This window comes from Urocitellus parryii, chromosome 6, assembly GCF_045843805.1.
Source record: "Urocitellus parryii isolate mUroPar1 chromosome 6, mUroPar1.hap1, whole genome shotgun sequence".
NCBI classification, from domain to species: Eukaryota; Metazoa; Chordata; class Mammalia; order Rodentia; family Sciuridae; genus Urocitellus; species Urocitellus parryii.
Window position 1 is genome coordinate 89,404,767 of NC_135536.1, and position 6,108 is coordinate 89,410,874.

Here is a 6,108-nt window from a genome sequence, read left to right on the forward strand (position 1 = left end):
CTATATATAACTATATATATATATATATATATATATATATATCAATGAAAAAAAGAAAGCATAGTTTCAATAATCCAGCAAAATACCAGCCTTGATTCCTATGACTATTATACATATGGTGCAATTCCTAAAACGGTCTCAAGGTAACAACTATTATTTTTTAAAAATAAGATATATTGTCTTTGTCTCCCACACAGGAGAGTGTGTCACTTGGTGCCCTCTGCATCCACAACTCTTAGGAATTCATCATGAAGTAGGAAATGGAGACAGGGGCCTGAGTTAGGATTTCCCTCGTTCTAGGGGCAGAATGAAGAAGTTGGGGGACAGGGGAAGTAGGGAGGTAGCTCAGGACACAGAGCAGCTGAAGTTGCAGGTAGAGACCCTTATAGAGCCTGTTACCCTGGTAGAGCAGGCCATGGGGAAATGTCTATGACGCTGGTGTCCATGTCATGAGCTGAGGAACTAGAGGTGGGTCTAAGCTAGGAAAATGGGGGTCAGCCAAACTCCCTGTCCCCAGGGGTGTGGAGCTTGTGGTATGCCCTGTGATGCCCTCTAAGCCTCACTCCAGGAGAGGGGATAGAGGGGAATCAGGTAGAGGGGAACCACCTAGACTGTCCAGCAGTGGGTGAAGGACAATGGGAACAGCTGGAGCAGCTGTATTTCATCAGTGCTAGGAGACAAGGGCAGGACAATGACAGAGGGATACAACTGTCTATTTCAACAGTGACACCATGTGGTACTGAGAGCAAAAACAGAAGAGTCAGCCTCTCCTGAGGACTTTCATGGCCAGAACTCAGACCCTTGAACTAGGTAAGCACCCCTGTGGGCTTCATGGTTCTTACTGACGGGAGAAACCCAGGAGGAAAGAAATATTTCTAAGCTAGGCTGGTTGGAGTCTCAAAGTCAATGAGTTTGATAGTTTAAGCAAATATAAACTTAATTTGAACTCCAAGTTAGGAAGCGATTACATATTAGTGTGGTTACCTTGGGGGCTAGTCGAGACCAAGGCATAGAAACCGATGACCCACAACACCATTGTCAGGCTGTGAAAAGCTCCTGAGTAGGAAGAGGTCTGACCCTTCCCAGATGAGATGGTCTCAGGCCGTTTACTCTTTCTCTTCCTCCTGTGTGCCTAATACAGTGGCCCTGCCATCCACCCAGTTGCTCAATGGATTAGTCAAGACTCTTTGGTTTTAAGTGTCAGGAACTAAACTAAACAAGCTTAAGCATAAAAAGCAATTTATTGTTTCACCTAATTGGGAGGGATATAGGATTGACTCACAGAATAAAAAGAATGAAGATTCCGGCAAGTTGAGGAAGGACCGAAACTGGGATTAGAAGCATCTGGGACTCTCCTGCTCTCATCGGCAACCCCAGCATCAGGGGGAAGTTTGTTCAACAGGCATCCTTACTTTAGGGAGGGGCTCTGATCAGCTCACTTGAGTTAGGTGTCTGCTCCTGGGCTAATCCCCAGTGCCTAGGAGATGACATACTAAGTCGTGGTCACACCCTTTGTGATGCCACTGGGAAGGAAGTGTCACTTACTTGGTAGCCACAAACCCAAGGTTCCTTTTGTCCATTATGCACATGCTGGTACCCCCAGATTTATTTTAGTAAATGTTTAATTAAAACTTGACACATATGAAGAAAAGTGCATGAGTCCTCAGCCTGAGGCTAGGTGACTTTTCATTATTTGCTGTGGTTTGAATGTTTGTCATGTGCTGGAAATTTAATCCCCAAAGTCATAGGTTAATAATACTTAAAGGCGTGGAATCTTGGGAGGTGATTAGGTAATACGAGTTTTGCCCTTGTGAATACATTAATCCGTTCTTAGATTAATGTGTTAATGGGCTAATGAGTTATCTCTACAGTGGGTCTATTATAAAGTTTGGCTGGTTTGAGCCCCTCTTGGGGCTCACACTTGGGGCCCCCTCATCGTGTGAGTCCCCACACCACCTTGGTTCTCTCTCCAGAGTCCCCACCAACATGAAGGTCTCCCTAGATGCAATACCCCAACCTTGGATTTCCCAGTTCCCAGAGTGAAAAAAAAATTTGTTTCTTCATAAATTATTCAGTATCACATATTCCATTGGAGCAATAGGAAACAGACCAAGACACTGTTACACACACCTGTGTAACCAGCACCCTGATCATGAAATAGAACATTCCAGTACCTGAGAACCCTTCTGTACTTTCTTCCAATCATGGCTCTCCTCAGGGCAAACACCATCCTGATTTCTAACATAATTATTCTGATCAGTTTTGGAACTTTATGTAAATGCAGTCATTTGGTATTATCAGTCCTCCTCCTTCTTTTTTCAGTACTGGGAATTGAACCCAGTGGCATTCTACCACTGAGCTATGTTCCCATCTCTTTTTATTTTTTACCTTGAGACAGAGTCTCACTAAGTTGCCAAGGCTGGTCTCTAATTTGTTTGTAATCCTCTTGCCTCAGCTTCCCAAGTCACTGGGATTACAGGCCTGTGTCACTGCACTGGCTCAGTATTATTCTTTTATATCTGGCCTATACAGTCAGTTTTATGTTTACAAAATCTGTTGTATGTGATGCAGTGTTTGTTTCCATATCTACTTAGTATTCCGTTACATGAATACACCAAAATTTTTTTATCCATTTTGCTGTTGATGGACATCCTAGCCATGGAGAGGGAAATCCCAAGTGCCACTGGAGTGTGAAAGTGCTGAGAGAGACTTCACTTAGGTGCTTAGGACTTTGAATTTTGCTCTAAATTATATCCTTCATTGAATATACCTATAAATGCTAGTTGCTAATTAATGTATAAGATCACCACATGAGTTTTAAAGCATATTTTATGAAAAGGTTTACAGAATAACAAACATGCTTTGTGCTGGTAGGGCCCATTGTACCCCACTGGGCCACTGTAGCCCAGCCAGGCAAACTGTCTTGGCAGCCGTGGCATTATAGCATGCCCCCTGGTGGTAGACATCTGACTTGCACGCTAATTTAATTAATTGCAGGGTTTTTTTTTTTTAAATTTCCCCCTTTTTAACTTGTTATCAGTGATACATGACAGTAGAGTATATTTTGACATATTTTTACAAAAATTAATTATGTCTTACTCTAATTTGGATACCAGTCTTGGGAATGTACATGATATGGAGATTCACTGTGGTGTATTCATATATGTTCATAGGAAAGGCAAGTTAAATTCATTCTGCTGTCTTTCCTATTCCTATACCCCCTCCCTTCCCAGGGGCAGTTTAAACTGGGATTTTTTATGTGCATAAAAATGTTACATCTCAAGAATAGAGGTATTTTGGACTAGACAGAGGAGAGTGAAGGGAGAAGAGGGGGTACAGGGGTAGAATGAATCAGACATTATTAGTCTATGTGCATATATGATTAGATGATCTATGTAACTACATCATGTACAACCAGATGAATGAGAAGTTATACTCCATTTATGCATGATGTGTCAAAATTCATTCTAGTGTCATGTATAGCTAATTAGGACAAATAAAAATATATATTTAAAAAGAAGTGCTCCATCTCCATGGGGATGTATCCAATCAGGATACAGGCTCATTTCTAAAATAATTATATAAATTTTAAAATAACAACTACCATTTATCAGCACCTACTATGTACAGGATATTATGTCAAATTCTTCACCAGTAGTAGCCTGTGTAATCCTTCCAGCATCTCTAAAAGGTTCTGAGGTTGGAGATGGCAAAATCACTTGCTCAAGGGCACAGAGCCATCTCAGCATCTCCTTTTATAGATGGGAAAGAGGATTAAAGAAGTTCAATGATCACAGACAGAGCCAGGTTGAACTCCAGCCTTCTCCCACAATGATGTCTTCTGTCTTTTCTGAGTGGTTATTCCTAGCTGTTCAATGCTTGCTCCAGTTCATCCCCCACAGACCAGCCCCCTCCCCAAGGAAGGCTGTAGTCAGGGGAAGGCTCACACTCTCACCTGGGGCTCTTTGCTGGAATGCAAATACTTATGACCCCTTTCCCCCCATGCAAGGGGATAAGTTGTTTTTCTGACTAGTAGAAACACAAAACCTTGACTGGGTCAATAGTACTGGTGGGTGGGATAACACACCTAAGGCCAAGAGCCATCTGGTGTTTTCTCCATCTTCCTCTACCTGGGCAGAGTCAGGCCAGCCAGTGCTCTGTCTCTGCTTCCCTGCTCAATGCCAGATGTTAAGTGAGATGACTAACTTGTCCCAGTGTGCCCAGGACCTTCTCCATTTTTATACTGAAATTTCCCCATCTTAAGTACCACCTCAATCCCAAGTAAGTTGATTTTTACTCTAAAACTTAGTAAGTTGGACCCATTTCACCATAGATTCGGTTGTCCTAGATTCCATAAGAAGACAAGAAATTCTTTAGGCCTCTTGACTTATGACACATTGGCCAGGGCCAGTCCAGTGACTACTAGCGCTCTGCATTGGTGTTGAGGGTTATCAGGGACTTGTCCTACCTATAAAAGTGGGCTTTGTTAGCACATGTGGAGCCTAGCTTGTGACTTCTGCAGGCAGGTGGCCTGGGTTTGGATCCTGGCTCCACTCCTGCTGGCTTTGTGCCCTTGAGCAAGTGATTTTGCCACTTCCAACCTCAGAACCTAATTCCTAGGAAGAGTACTTAGCTTCACTGGGCTGTTGTGAAAATTAAATGGGAAAAATGCAAATGCTCAGAAATGTTGAGCCATTTTTATGGTTTCATGATGAGCTTGATTTTGTCCATGTTCAGACATATTTATGGAGTGATCTTGCCTCTTTCTTGCTCTGTCATTATTGTATGGTGACCCTGTAAGACATTGGTGCTCTTGGAAAGTACTTTTGTTCATCAGGAGGGTACCATGGCCAGCAGCCAGGGCCAGTTCAGCTCCCAGCAGACCAAGTAAGAAGAAGCTTCTCTTCCTTTTTCACTCCTGAATTTCATCACTGATAACATGGAGATAATAACACTGCCTAACATATTAAGCAGCTGGAAGAATGAAGAGAAACAACATAAAATGTCTTGCATAAAATAAAACATAAATGCCAATAAATTCTATTAATGTTGTTAAAAATGAATTTGTGAGGATTGGGGATATAGCTCAGTTGATAGAGTGCTTGCCTCACATGCACAAGGCCCTGGGTTCAATCCCCAGCACCACAAAAAAAAAAAAAAAAAAGAATGGAAAAAGAATAGAATATAAGACAAAACTCACATGGTTATCTCAACAGACACACACAAAAAATCACTTGACAAAATTTCATACCTTTCATGATTAAAAAAAACTCACTCAACAAATTAGAAATAGAAGGGAATGTTCTCCATCTGATAAAGAACTTGTAAGAAAACCCCACAGCTAAATGGTGAAAGACTTAATGCCTTCATCCCATATCAGGAACAAAACAAGAATGTCTGTTCCTGCCACGTTCATTCAATACTGCTGGAGGTTCTAGTCATTTAGGAAAGAAAAATAATAATAAAAGGCATTCAGATCAGAAAAGAAGAAGTGAAACCATCTCCATTTGCAGATGACATGGAAAGTTCTAAGGAATATACAGAAAGTATGAGAGCTAGGAAGCAAGTTCAGCAGGATTACAAACTACAAAATCAATATACAAAAATGAAATGTGCTTCTAGAGCATAGCAATGAACAATCTGAAAAAGAAATAAAGTAGACAGTTCTATTTGTAATCCATCAAAAATAATAAAATACTTAAGAATAAACTTGAATGAGTGCAAGACTTTATACTGAATGGGAGGGGGCAGGTGTGTGTGTGTGTGTGTGTGTGTGTGTGTGTGTGTGTGAGAGAGAGAGAGAGGGAGGGAGGGAGGGAGGGAGGGAGGGAGAGAGAGAGAGAGAGAGAGAGAGAGATTGATTCCTAGTGCCTAAAGCCATCCCAAATCCATTCTGCTCAGGAATTAAAGTAACTACTTGTGAAAGCTTGTCTGGTATGACCAGCTGCTCTACACACTGGCCTAGTAGAGTTTCTTTCCACTTCCTCTTGAGCTAGCTGTGAACATGAGGGAGAATGGCGGGTGGGATGCAGCCTGCCCTGAACAGGACCTGAGTGAGGTAGCCCTGGCCTAGGAGAGCTGGGAACTTCAGCCAGAGAGCTGTGGCTA